The following is a 15,628-nucleotide window of genomic DNA, read 5'->3' on the forward strand; positions in this document are numbered from 1 at the left end:
CATATTTGACAAAATTCCATGCTGTAAAAATTGTCATTGTCTGTGTGTGGGGGGAATATAGCATGTGATCATGTAAATAAAGACTGTATTATAATGACTATGCATGGCAGAGGAGGGTGAATTATGGTTGCACAAGCATTTCCTAACTTTGAAGTGCTTGACTTGGTGACTTTAATAATGTGTGGGTGTTCTTTTGTTTGTTTTGGAGGGTTTTCAGGATATTGTCTCTCTCCAAGTACTTAATTTCTCTTCCCAATTGAGGGTCTATGAGTGCACTTTTGATCTAATTAGTAGAACAGAGCACAGAGTTTCAGCTGCTAGGATAGGACATTGTCTCCCGTCAAAGAACCAACTCAGCAAGACAGAGTAGAGTGGGAGTGGGAGAGACTACAGGCCAAAATCCACCAGCTATTCAACATAAGAGGAGCGCAGCAGACAAACTCTGTGGATGGACAGTTGTCAAACAATACATAAAGAGGGAACCTCAAGCAGAGACTGCTGGTAGGAATCTATTTTGTTCTGCGGTGGGAGCATGCTCCCCTCACTGCTGATTCCTTTCCCTCTCTTCTACAAATAAAGTTGCAGGGAATAAGAGAGAAGATGGATGTGGAGAGAAAGCTGCTCCTAGTGGGCAAAGGACACAGCTTCTGCCAGAAATTCTAGCCTGAGGTAGCTGAGATTAAAAGCTCTTATGTTGAACCTGCTGTGGCTTGTGAGAAGCAGCAGGCAGGCTTGGCACTGCTTATGCCATCTTGGCTTGCTCTCTTCTACTTCTTAGACCTACTGCAGTAGAGGGTTTTCATTCCCAATTAGCAGAAAGGCTATGGTTTCTCCTTCTACTGTCCCATTTATCTAAATGGACTCTGAAGAGGAAGAGAAGTGACATTGTTTTTACATGAGACAGTGTCTCAGTCTAGCAGATAGGACACTATCTGTTCTGGTTTGCTAGTGACAGCATCAAAGTGGTGTCCTCAGTCTGACTTTAATCAAGGAGTGAAGAAAGAGTCTGGGGGAAGCTGGAAGTTGAAGCTAGACAAATTCTGGTGTAGATTTTTTAACAGTGAGAGTAATTAACTATTGGGACAATTTACCCATGTCATCACTAACAATTTTTAAATCAAGATTGGATGTTTTTCTCTAAACAATATGCTCTAAGAATTACAAACTTTAATCTATAAATTAAATTTTGTTTCTTCCCAAAAACCATGCCATGCTTAAGTTGCATGGTTGGGAGTATAATTATTCTTCATCAGAATAGTCCTTGCACATTGCCAGTTGGTGATGAGGGGAAGAGAAAGTTAATCCAGTTCTTATTGAACCTGGATTTAAAAAAAAAATAGCTATTTTGAGGATGTCAGACACATGGTTTTTAGCTCCATGGAATCAGTCAGAGTGAGACTGAGGGAAGAGGTGTTGGAAAGATGACATAAGCTTTTCTATCTCAAGCTGCTTTCAGATGAAAATGGTCCCATGGCCTTGTTGAGATTCCTGCCGAATAACTTGGCAGAATGAGGAGCCAAGATCTGTGGCAGTTCATATATATTGTGAAAGGCATATTCAATTTAACTCTGGGAAATTTCATTGTCTATATTTGGCACAAATTCTAAATGGAGGAGATCAGTAATTATGCTAAAGTTTAAAATTAAATGTCCTGATGGTTTGATCTCTTGAAATATTTTTGCTTTTCACACAGTTTATATTGCTCAAACCTTGGTTTGAATAAGATGTTTGAACCATTGGTGCAAATATAGCAAACCCGTTCCAACAGAATAAAAGTTTATTTTTAACCTGCCTATAAAACAGAGTTCTGAAGTTATCTGATGGTAAAATTGCTTTTTGCCTAGTTTCGCCCCAATCTGCTTATTTTATAATATTAACTGCCCTGATTTTTTTAACACAGAGATAAGGTTGCATACTGGTGCCTCGAACCCTTCCAGAATGTTGACTACCAGCTATATTAATTTCTCTGAAACCAGGAAATGAAGAATTTGAGTAATGAGAACTTAAAACTCTGAAAACCATAAAATATAAAGTTAAGATATATGCCACCTGTGTAAGGCAAGCATAGATCTGTCCTCTGAGTAGTGCCCCAGTATTATTATTTTCTGTCAGTATTATTATCGGCATATCATGCTATGCACTGTGCAAATACAGAACAAAACAGTCCTTACTCCTAGGGGTTTACAATCAAAGAGAAAACAGATGGCTACAGACAGAGAAGTACAAGCCAACAATGAGACATTATAAGTTAGCATCATAAGTAGTGGTCAGCATGTCAATAACACACATGCTAGTACCATAACCTTACGGATTATATAAAATTCTTCAGAGCAGAGCATGTGAGTACTGTAGGACAAGATCTAATACATTCCCTTTGCTAAAACAAAGCTCAGGTCTAGGTCCGGTGTAGGAAACAGGAATAATGTATGCTTGATGTACACTCATGGTAAGCCTATTCCAAATGAACCACCTCACACTTGCTAAATGTTATCACGCCTTCATCCTTGCCAGAGAATTCCTTCTGAGATATTGTCTTAATCTACTACTAACTAATCCCTGGAGACCATTGCTATGTATGCCACCAGATTGCTGACTGTCACCATGGCAAGATTCCTGTGCACCTCTACTGACACAGCCTATAGAATTCAGCACTGAAAAAGAGGCACTCTTGATTCTTCAGGTTACACATTCACCTTTCCTCAGCTCTACCAAGCTGCTCCAAAAATCCCTCCACCATTCACAATGAATATAGCGAGAAAGCATGCAGACAAATGCTCATATTCACAAACAATGGCATAGTCTCTTAGTTCTTCCTCTTATCTACTTATAAATTCATAGATTTTTTTAAAGGCAGAAATGACTATGAGATCATCTAGTTTGATCTCCTCTATAACACACACCATACAATTTCATCTATTTAAACATGTACTGAGCCTAACAACATGTGATTGCGTAAAGCATCTTCCAGTAAAGCATCAAGTCTTGATTTGAAGGCTACAAGACAAGAATAAATCACCACTTTGCTTGGTAATTTTAACTTTTCACGATCCTTATTGAACTCTGATCTAAGGTTGTACTGGGGGAGGAGGTACCCAGGTGGGGGCGGGGGCAGGCCTCTTCACTTTGAATTTCCTGGTTTTCACATTCTGGAAGGGCACAAGGCACCACCGGGCAACCTTAACTTTTTGGGGGCATTTAATAAAATCATGTGCTTTGGGCTCAAATTCACAACCCATCACCACTCTACGGAGTGCTGCCATTTAAATGTCCTGTGGTAACCAAATGCACCACCGGCTTTGATGACTGGTGTGTGTGAGTTCCCTTCCTGCTTATTGCTTCCTGCTCCCTGTTTTCTGTTTGTTTCCTGGTTCCTGTTCCCTGAACTAAGTGTTCCTGTTCACCTGTGTGTGATTGACCAATCAAAACATGTAATAAACATGAACCAGTTAAGTTAGCAGTCATCTGAACAAAACAAAATAGTCCAAATGGCAGATATTTAGCTTCAGGCCCAGAGTTGCTGCAGACACAGAACACTATGTACATACACACACACACAGGTGAACTGGAACACTTAGTTCAGGGAACAGGAAATTCCTGGTGTGAATAATATATAAGGGGGCAGGGAAAGTGGCTCAGACATCCCCCTTCCTGAGGGACAGGGCCCTGAGATCCCACATCGGGGAGGGGAGGAAAGCAGGGAGAGGGGCTCAACCTTATCTATGGTGGGGATCCCCTATAATTATTACTATAATAATAATAATAATAATTCATTGTATGTTTCTGTTAATGGTCAAATGTGCACATACAGATGTACAAGGAACAGCACAGCAATTAATTTCATTCCCAGACGCTGAATACATACATCTTTCATGGGGTGAGGAGAAGAGAGCTGCACTTTCACATCTTTTTCAGATCTCACGTTATGAACATTGGTTTAGTAGTCAATAAAAACCGAACAGGACTCCTGAAACTCATTGGTGCTAATGCTGAATCTGTCAGTGAGTGAAGTAGCTGCAGAGCAACATGACGTGCTGAGGGAGCTATTTCTACAATTTTCCCATCACCTGTCAGCCAGAGTTTGAAGGGTGTATCAGAATCTTGAACCTGGTTCCCCTGTAGACTATTAGTAGCTCGTGCCATTGCTGCAGCAGTCAGTGCTGATGTGCAATGTCCATAATTTGTAAAACAAATAAATGAATCCATCTTTTGGTGTCTTCTCAGCCAAAAATACCTATGTATTCCTCATCTAGCAGTGTATAGAATCTTTTTCAGTTCCTTTTTAAAACCATAGGTATCATGCACATGTATGTCTCATTTTTGTTTATGCATGATTTTATACTTATTTCCAATCCACTAAGAACAGAATCTATTGTATTGCAAAGTTACATAGAACCAGAAAGACCATAGGGTCATTATACCTGGAACTTTTTGATGTGTGCTTGCCTGATCCTGATATAACTATTTTGTGCTTCATACTGTTTTTCAATATGTTTGTTTCCTTGTTTTGTCCAGGATTTTACAGCTTACATCATATATTTGCACACAGTTATACACAAAGACACATTTTAGCATTCAAGTGGCTCCCAGTTAGTTAATTTTTCAGATAACTAATAAACTGGCACCAAACATTTGCAGGCAGGAAGAATTTCATATCTGTCTTTTAGAGGTATATTTTCCAAAGGCCAACATCTCTCTCAAAGGTACAAGTGTCAACCACGAAATATGAAAATCACTTTTTTGCAGGCACAAAAAAATTGAGACCAGGCCTCAACCCTTATGAAAATATATCGGAGCAACATACCGAGAACAACCATTTGATAAATACTATTTCTTAGAGAACCAGTAAAACCTGACAACTCCAAACAGGCTTCTCAAAGGATTTACCTCCCTCCATAGTGACCTATCAGTTAGGCCCCTGGAATTTTTCTAGGCTACCTTAGAGATTATGGAGATCTCTAAGGTCTTCCTAAATTCCTTTTCAAATAGAGCTTGGTGGGAAACTGTTTACCCATCCTGTGAGACTTTTCAAGATTTCAACATTTTTCCTGTTCTGAGTGGGACAAAAAGTCAACATGTTTTTCATGAACCAATCATCCAAACATTTTTTTTCTTTAGATTGGGTCAATTGAAAGGTTTTGTTTCAGTTTAAACCTTTTATTATTTGAAAGCATAAATGTACTGTTTTAAAACAAAGTCATTTAAAATTAAAAAAAAACTGTCCCCCCCGCAAAATGCTTTGAATTGGGAGATTTATCAAAATTGACCCTTTCCTGCTACCAGTTTTGGTTTCAACAAATCAGCATTTTCTGACCAAAAAGCATTTAATTGTTAAGCTCCCAGATGGCTCTATTTCTAAATTCTCCCTGCTCTCTCCCTTGGCCTAATCCAGACTCAGTGAGTTTTTTCCTGTTATATGATAACATTAAACTCTAACTGTTCAACCCAGTCAAATAAGAAAGACACTGCTCATGTTATTGAGAGGACCAGATGGTTCTGAGGCTTGGTATAGGAATATAAAGCTTTTCACCTCCACATCACGAATATATATGAATCTTGCTCAGGTTGATAGTGACTAAAAAGACCATTTCAAAAAAGCAATAAGATAGTAAAAATTAAGTCTAGAAGATTTGTGATTATATACTGACTTTGCATTTATTAATGCATGGAAAATCTTCCCACATGAAGAGAGAGTGAAAAGACAGGAACTGTTACTTCAGAGAGGAGATGTATACTTTGATCATGTCCCTTCTTATCTAAGAAATGAATAGTATAAAGAAGGTAGATCAGTAACTTCTTATCCTCCCTCATGACACAAGAGAAAGGGGAAATTCAATGGAATTTAAGGTGGGAAATTCAAAACTGATAAAAGGAAATACTTTTTCATACAATGCAATTAGCTTTTGAAACTAATTGAGACTAAGACCTTAGCAGGATTTTAAAAAGTGCTAGATATTTATATGCTAATAAGAAGATCCATAGCCATACACATTTACAAAGTAAAAAAGAGTTTTGAAGAGTAAAGAAGAGTTTATATGCCCTCAAGAATTGGCATATAAACCAGCCTGTAATTGGGGGTTGGGAAGAAATTTTCATGAGGGCAACTTATCCCACAGCTGCCTACTGGAGGGTTTCTTAATCTAAAGGGTATTGGACAATCTCTGAGAAACAGGATACTGGACTGGAGAGACCACTGGTAGAAACTAGTAGGTCAATTCCTATGTTCCTAGCCTTGTTTGCAATCATAGCAGTGAGGCTAAGAACTGAATGAGACATGGAAAATAACTGGCCTCTTTAACCACCCCAAGAGATGACTTCCCAAAGGTCAGGCATGTTGAGGAACATTGGCAGGGCAACACTCTTCTGCTGTCAAGTCTGTAAACCTGTTCTGTGGACAGTCAGAAGGAGTCAATCTCTTGGGCAGCTATCAGTCTGGAAACTTTCATGAACATTATATTCATTTGCATTTAAAACAGCAAAGAAAAGAGCTTAGGAAAAACAGAAGCTCCCACAGTGTGGGTTTTTCTGTTTTGTTTTTTGTTCTTGGATAATTATTTTGCATATGACCAGTCAAGGTGAAAAAGAGACTCTTTGGGAGCTATTTCAAAAGTATAACAAAACTTATAAAATACTTTTTTTCTTCATTTGGTTGTCTTAGGGTTAATGATAGTGGCAACTGTATATGTGTATTAAGGGCAAAAAAGACTACTTATTTCCTTGGGACTTAAACCACATAGGCTTATATCTTTAACACTGTTTTTCCAGCAGCTCCACTGTGAAGTTTTAGCAAAACTTTCTTTCCCCAATCAAAGCCCCAGAGACAGCCTTTAAACTTTCCATCTCAACATTTACAGGCTGAGTGCTTTTGCTAACTATTTCATCCTCCAGAACATCTAGTCTCTCATCAAGTTTTGTTCATCTTGATGCAGGCTTGCATTAATTTTTACCCACAGCTTGTTCTCCAGGGATTTAATAGCTGACAACATAGTTCTCAAGAAGATGTCGGGGTAACATGCATTTCAGGAGAAAAAATTTACATTACAAATAGCAAAGTTTCAGGAGATGAGAGAGTGTCTTGTATTGAGTGTGTAGTCTCCCTTTTATATGGATTTACTTTTAAAACCTTTATCCCAAGCTCTAGGTGCTTGTAAAAAATATCATAGTACATTAATCTACCCAACCCTCTCTTAAACCAATCCTATTTCTTCTTATAAACCACCCATCAAATCCATTTATTACAAAAAAATGACTTCTGTAATACTCTCCTGAATCAGGGAAAGCCTGGACAGTGTTACACCATTACCTAAAGAAAATAAGATCTGGGTTCTGTTAAAACAAAATAGACACAAGCTAGAAATTCTAGAATCCAAAACCCCAAGCTCCCAAAACTATTATTGTCTCCACCATTTTAAAACAGCGAGGTGATACCTCACACACTTCTGATTGCAATTATGATTGTATCCCAACCTATTTATGTCTTTTTGTCAAAATTGAAAAAAAGAATCTACCACAACTACCACACTGTAAACGTGAGTAATGCATTCTGGGCCAACTCCCTCAACTATGTCACAATTACATAATTCCATTTTATAAATGTGTATGGCATTGTATTATCAGCCAGAAAAACAGTGAACCAATAAATTATTGCATAGCTTGGACTGGCTTATTCCAATTAGCCAGAATTTGGCAATTTTTTGTCACAGTTATTCTATAAAAAATGCAGTTTCTGCAAAATCAATATTTGCCAGGAAAAAAGTTTTAATTTTGCTGATTTTTTAATTTTTTTTTTTTGCATGTTTCTCTTTCTATGGACTGGGCCACTGAGCTTCCCTGGAAAATCAATTTTGTTATTGTTCTTTGTGGCCTGGGCTCTGTGACCAGACTACATGTCCCATGATGCATTATGGTCTCTCTTCTGGTTGAACAACCATGGGAGTCCCATAACCATCATGATTAAGGCTACGATTTAGTCATGGAGGTCGCAAAAGTCACGGAATCTGTGACTTCCAGCTACCTCTGTGACTTCACCCTGTGGTGGTTGGGAGCTGCAGGGTACACCACCATGTTGTTCAGACTGGAGAGACTGCTTCCCTTAGTAACCTGTACCTGCCTGGGGATCAGCTGGGTGGGACCTTTCCTATGGATTGGCTGAACCCTGAAGCTAACTGATAACTCATTTCTCTCAAATAGGCTCAGAGGTAACTCAGGGATGAGTCATCACAGGAAGTAGTAGGATATGTGGTGTCATAGACTACCATGGAGAAAGGTAGGCCCAGCACTTTTTCTTTTTTTTTGCCATCCCCTTCCCAGTGTAAAAGGATCTGAATAATAAATTTTAATATAATAGGTACAGGAAATTCTCTCTCCTTAATGAAAGTTCCAACTGTGCAATGTTGTCAGTTGATTCAGGGCTGTGACACCACCAAACCACCCAACTGTCTGATCAGAACATGGCTTTGGGCAATCAGTGTCTCCACCAGACTCTAATATGACACAAAGCAGCTTCCTCTTATTCCAATCATGCCCTCTTCTATTTTTCAATTGCTTTGATTAAAATAAGCAGTTGATCTTTTTATCCCTGTGGTTATCAGAGTGCACACAGTATCACAGCTTGCACGGCACATGATAGCTGTTATAGTATAATGCCAGTGACAATATCTGAGTAATAACCTTTAGTATAGTCATCTTTAATTATCACTTGGGTCTTCTTGTTGTTTTCCTCTTATTCTGGATCTTGGGTCTTGTGATAATTAAATAATATCTTTCTATAGTCAGTGACTGAATTATCCTAATACTGATTTAAATAATACAAATTGAGGAAAATTAAATGTGGAATCTATATTATTTGTAATATAAATATTTTCTCTATACAGGTGTTGATCAAATTAAACATGGGTTTAAATTAACAAGTGATTGAATTAGGTGAAAATTGAAATATACAGTAAAACTTCATGCTTTATAATGAGGGTTTTTATTTTTGGGAGAGAATTGTTGTAATGACACTGCTTCTATCTTTTCCATTTTAAAAACAAAGGGAATGGGATGAGACTTGAAGGAAGAAGAAAGGGTGCTAGGGCAGCTGGAAGACAGTATTTCAATTCAGCAAAGCAAAGCAAAGAACATATACTTAAGTTCACTTCTATTCAGTAAAGCACTTACTTTTGCTGAACAGGGATGGACATCATGTGCTAGCTATTTTCCTAGCTACTGTTTCACTGCTGTTGACATAAATAGGATTAAAATAATAGCTATTAGCGGTAATTTCAATCTATCTCACATTCTAGATTCCTGCACGGTGAAGATTCTGGTCAATACCCAAACCTTCAATCCAGAATGGACTTAGGGGTTAAAGAAAGAAGGGATCTTTACCTGGTAACCATACTTTTGTTTTTGCTCAGGTTGGATCTTTAACTTTTTATTATTGACCTCTGTTTTCCACACATTCACGTGCTTTTGCGGAAGTATGGACTTTTTAAATAAGAAAAGCCAACAGCTGGGATGTGTGAACGCCCCTGTCCAAATGTGCAGACACCCATCCCTTTCTATTTAAGGAAGCATGAGATATCTTAGCCTCGGGAACAAATGGTTTGATTCCTGTGTTCGGGAAGAGACCTGGCAGCACCTGCAACCGCCAGTCTCCCAGAACATTCAAGAACTTGCTTCAGAAAGATATCCTATTTGCATATTCAGCACATCCTTCTCTTACCAGTTTTGCAGCCACTTTCAGAATTATGGCAATAGAACTTCATAAGTACGAGCCTTGTTCAGTAGACCAGGAAGTGCACATTTGCCAGCTGTAACTGGACATGTTTTAAGAGACAATATTATTCCCTGGAAAACTTAAGAAAAATCCACATTTGTTTAAATCCCACACTACACAGCAGATGTGGTTTGCGAATGTAGTCAAATTTCTTTATGAATTGTGAGTAATAGCCATAATCTGACTTTCATGTGAAACCTTGGATTTGCTTATTAACAGCTGTAATACTTAAGAAGCATTTCCTTGCAGGTATAAAACCAAACTCATTTACAATAATAAAATAAGTCATGAAGGTTGCTGAGCAGAACAGCTGAGAAGCAATTTGATCAAGGAATCTCATCTTTGTTTTTCCCTTTCTGCTAGAGACAAAATGAGACTGCAATAAAATCCACAACACAAGGAAAATTAAGATGTGTTTGGTAAACTAATTAGTCCTCCAGCTCTGCAAATTAGGTACATATACAATTACTTTATATAGCAAATGATGAGAGTTTAGATAGCCTCAGTATAATGATTTATACAGGTAGGGCCTGTGTGCTAAGAAAATGATTAAAGAAGGGCAGGGGTGGTTTTTTTTCTAGCAAATAGTTAGTTATTGGGAGAATAAACTAACTAACTAAATATTTTTAAGTAGTTTTGGTGAAACTATTTGAAAATTTGAAACAATAATTTCAGCCAAGCAAAACTTTTTTTTTTCAGAGTAAATTGTTCTCTTTCTCCAAATCAGGCAGAAATAAAATTTGAATTTACATCTCGTATCTCCCCACCCCCAAGTGAGTGCTTTAATCACTCTATCTCTGGCACAGTGAATATCTATTACTAAAAAGTGAAACAGCATAAATAGGGGAGATGTAGAACCCTCTACTGCAAAATACCCCATAGTCTGGTGATTACAATACTCATCAGAAGGAGGGGTGACCTGAGTTCAAGTCCCTGCTCCAGACTAGGTATTCAAACCTGAGTCTCCTACATCCTAATAAGTTCCCTTTCCATGGGCCCAGAGATCAGGACCACATGGAAATATGTTACAGAGATTAAACCAATGAGGTTCCTTAGAAAGGTAATAGATCTCTATATAAGTTGCCCCAAAAACCTAAATGGACAGATGTTCAAATAGTATAAATTGGTGCCGCTTCATTGAGTCAATGGTTCTATGTCAGTTTATGTATAAGAATCTGATCTTGTAGAATTTAAGAGCATGATATCCTTTCTGTAGATATTTTGGAAATACAGAATTGTAGATTAGGGACATGATTTTATGTTAAAAGTGGAGAGTGTTTCAAAACCCATAGAAATGTTATAATTTGCTATTAAATTCCACAGAACTCTTCCATGATGAGGGACTCTCTAGAGCACTGTCTAGAGTACTCTTGTTTGAATAGAGCCCCACCATGCTCTGTATGCAGCCCCCTTCTTATAAATAGCTCCCCGTCTACAGATTCTCTACCGACAGGTGGGTTGGGCACGATCCTGGGTGAAGGAGCTGGAGAGGGGACCAGTGGAGAAGCATTGCAAGTAGTAGCTGCCACATCAGGAATTGATAGGTGGGGCCGGGAGATTGTGGGTATGTCAGAAAACGAGGGAAGGGGGAGAATGTAAGGGTCATTTGGGGGAGAGGGGGCGTGGAGGGCAGAGATATAAAGATGGATATATACATCTACTATTCCTCAAAGTAAACAGCATACTGCTCCAATGTGCTCAACTGACTGAATTCTTCTATTTTTCTTTTCCATTAAGTTTAAGGATATGTGACTATGCTATCAGTCCCAAAACCTCTTTCTCTGTATATTGCTTTATGTTGTCTGGTTATACTAATAAGTGGACTTATTTGGTTGGTAATAAAAGCTTTCATTTTTCTCTGTGATGTATTCCATCAATCTCCCGCTAAACAAGAAAGTTCTGTTTAGCCACCTATCAAGGAAAGAATCTGTGCTAAAATGTTTATTAGTAGTGCTGGTACAAACACTTGCAATAATTAATCAGGCTCTACAGTTTGTGGGTGTTGGTGACCTGTAATATATAGAAGGTCAGATTAAATTCTGGACTTACATTTTATGATTAAATTATATGCAGAATGCAAGGGTGACATCCTGGCCTCATTCAAGCCAATGAGCTCTTTGCCCTTGATTTCAATGGAGCCAGGGTTTCACCCTAGGTAATGACACTACATTTTTCCATCTGAGAAAATGTCTGACACTGGGCATTGACAGATTAGGGAAGGGTAGGGTATGTAAACATTATCAGCAGTGGTTTCATAGCAATAAAAATCCATCCATTTGATTTGCAGCTTTTTCAAATATTATTGTATTCTGTAGAATATGCTTTCATTTTCTTAAAAGGGGAATATAGCTCCAGTCTTTTTGGTTGAGGACGGAAGTGCATTCATTTGTATGGCGTATCTTACTAAAGCTGGTGTCAAACAGGAACAAAAATACTGATAGCATGAACAAAGGAAAGAAAGATATCTAGTCTTAAAGGGATGTTACTTTCAAATTTCACTTGAGGCTATTTAAATCAGGGTTTCTCAAACAGGGGTCACTGCTTATATAGGGAAAGCCCCTGGCGGGCCGGGCTGGTGTGTTTACCTGCCCCGTCCACAGGTCCGGCCGATTGCGGCTCCCACTGGCTGCGGATCACTGCTCCGGGCCAATGGGAGCTGCTGGAAGTGGCGGCCAGTAGGTCCCTGAGCCCACACCACTTCCGGCAGGTCTCATTGGCCCGGAAAGGCATCATAGTACATTTTCTGTTTTCCTTTACCCAGTGTTTTATACTTCAGTAAAGAGCATGCTGTAGTATTGCTTTAAAAAAACAGCTTCAAAAAGGATAATTATATCTCTCTTCAAGATAGGTGGTTAACTAAAACGCATTGTCGTTATTGAAGAATTTGCTTGTGTATCAGCAAATCTTATTTTGAGAGTAAGAGAAGGGTTATTTTTCTAATATTCAATATTGTACTACTTCACACCACCAAAATAAGATTGCTCAGGTGGATGCTGGGTAAGACAAGAACTGATAAACTATGTAATGAAATGGTATGAACCATGATGTAGGTAACTCCCCTCATGGAAAAGCTGTGGGAGTATCAACTGAGATGATTGATCATGGGAGAGAACAAGATGTGAGATCTGTTTGTCAGAGAGTGAAAGATCTAGTAGTCACATGACAAAAGACCATGAGAAAGACCCAGATAAAAGTGGTTTTACATACTGAAGGAGGACAATGAGAAAGTCAATATCAGCCTGTAAGATGCACTCAACAGAAATGCTTGGAGATGAAAAACAAGAGCGGCCAACCCCAAGTAATGGCACAAAGCAAAAGTGAAAAAGAAGATTAAGACATAGATTCAATATTGTATGTGTGCATATATATAATACATTCACCTTTATAAGATCATATATATGTATACACATTATGTGAGCCAAACTAGAAAAAGGTAGACACTAATGAGCACACATTGTTAAAGAATTGACCTATTGTACTGTCAGTACAACTCAACAAATCTGGTTTCCAGGAAGATACACTGCTTCACCTCTCAGTCAAAAAGTACAGAACTTTGCAAATCACACTGAATACATTCTATTAACTAAGAAAATGGGACAATCAATATGTCTGATTTAGATTAAGTAAAACACAACCAAAATAGAATTTAAAAAACACTAATTGAGGTTAACGTTGGCTATGGCCTGAAAGACAGACCTGCAAGATGCAGTTCCGTGCTATTCAGATGATAAGCATTCATATGTGGGAAAGTGTAAAGAAAAGATCATTATGGTTTATGAAAAATATTTCATCAACTATTAAAATATGTGATGCTGTATTTATGATCACTGACAGTATATCTTTAAGTACATATTAGGAAATAATGGTTTAATAAGATAAAGGCTTTTCAACAAAACTTCTATGGCAACATGCAGGAACAGTACATTTCTTTCACTGTCAAGGAACTTTCCCATCTGTCTAACTGATCCAAAACAATCTAACATGTACAAAAAGTTCAGCCATATGTGATACTGAATGTGATATTGTAAAAAAAAAGAAGTCATTTTAAAAATGAGCTAGACATTTAAAAATTGACAAGTTGCACAAAACACAGTGGGTCAGATCTGTGGGTCCAGCTGAGCAGTTCTCAGTTCAGGACTCAAGAGTGTTGGAAGAAAGGTGACTGTATACCTTTTTTTGCATTATTCTGATCCCTGGAGTAGTTTGGTCCTCACAGTAAGACAAGTCAGCCCCAGGGCTACTCTAAATTGTGCTGGGTGGTAATGGTGTCTCAGGAACTTACCCTGCCCTAAGATCCCCAAAGCCCACAGCATGCTTCAGCAATGCTTCCCATTCTAGCCAGGGGCTCCCTCATGCCAGAGGTATCCCTAACTACCTTGGTAGGGAAGGTTTTTGACTCTTCATCCCATCACAATCTGTCTGTATACAACAATTTTGGCCTATTTAGTAATAACTTGATGTCCTTTCTCCAATTCAGAGCTGTAATGTATGTCCATGAAATGGGATGAATAGAAAAGCAGAAGAATAAGCTACCCCTTATGTGTCATGTTTAACAACACTAATTAAATGGCCACACCTTTTCTAACCAGCCTTTAAAAATAAATAGCTATTGCATCATTAGTTTAGCTATTCTTTTAGTAACTTAACTTTGCTGAACACAAGCCATATTTTGAATCAGATTGCATTTATCCTGGTCATCATCAAAAGAAGATGTTCTGCTCCAGATATAGTAAAAACTGTATTCTTTTTCACTTAAAAATATTTGTCAATTAGTTTAACATACTCAATTGCAGCATCAAAAGTGTTTAGCCATTTCTAAGTGTCTTGGAAGTAGAGTTCAATGATTCTCAGTGGTCATTTTCCTAAATCAATAAGATTACAAAGTTGTAAACCTAGTTGTACAAGAATAGTTCTGTTTGAATTTTCCAGGAAGTTGTATATGTAATTTTAGTTAAGGGTGTGGGTTTGGGTGGGTATTTCTCTTAGGTGGCCATATGATTTTACACAGTAAAATATTTTAAGCAATATATAGTACATATTCAATTTCGGAATTTTTGTTTATGTGTTAGCTGCTATTGTTAGACAATAACATAATTTCTAAATCTTTTCCTTTTTCTAACTGGCATGTTAGATACAATTACTGAGAATAATGCTATCTTAAGAACTCAGAATGCAATGTGAGGCTGAACCAGCGCCTGAAAACTAAATGGAAAAGTGGATCCATTCAGATTACCAATATGAAAATAGACCTTAACAATGCCACCTCTAGAAATATTAAGTTATTTCAAGGTAATGGCAAGCTAAATAATTAAAACTCTGACCTTTTCCAATGTTCACACCACTGAGTGTGAAACTTCTCACATTACATTTTACTGTATTTCTCATGGATTAGGTCATACAGTTTTAAAGCCTAGAGCTAAAAAATGTACATCCTTTTATCTGCTGGAACACTGTGAGGTCAGTAGGTATGTATGTGTGGAAGGGGAGGAATACTGTAAAAGAGCCTAAATATAAATGTGGAGCTAGGGTTTCTTATGTGTTTTGGGTTTTTTTTTATTTTGGGTCATGAAAGTTGACAGATTTTAGTTGTTCCTAAAAAATGAATGCTTCATCAAACTTTTCCCCTGACCCAAATTATTTTAATCTTTTTTTAAAAAATCCAAAACTAACTCAGAATCAAACCCTTCAGCAACTATTTAATATGCATGTATAACCCCGACAGATCCTCGTAGGTGAGATTGAACCTGGGACCTCTGGAGCTAAATGCATGAGTCTCTAAGTCAGGGGCTGGCAACCTCTGCACGTGGCTCGCCAAGGTAATCTCCCTGGTGGGCCAGGCCAGTTTGTTTACCTGCCGCATCTGCAGGTTTG

At 38.0% G+C, this 15,628-nt stretch overlaps 1 long non-coding RNA gene across 1 annotated transcript; it reads left to right on the forward strand.

Annotated features, from left to right (window-relative positions):
* Positions 1-8,144: 8,144 nt before the first annotated feature.
* LOC123368341 lies at positions 8,145-10,164 on the forward strand. Its single transcript, XR_006578742.1, has 3 exons — positions 8,145-8,263; positions 9,282-9,369; positions 10,121-10,164. It is a non-coding gene; the product is annotated as an uncharacterized LOC123368341 (long non-coding RNA).
* The last annotated feature ends 5,464 nt before the right edge of the window (positions 10,165-15,628 follow it).

Source organism: Mauremys mutica, chromosome 1 (assembly GCF_020497125.1).
Source record: "Mauremys mutica isolate MM-2020 ecotype Southern chromosome 1, ASM2049712v1, whole genome shotgun sequence".
NCBI lineage: Eukaryota > Metazoa > Chordata > Testudines > Geoemydidae > Mauremys > Mauremys mutica.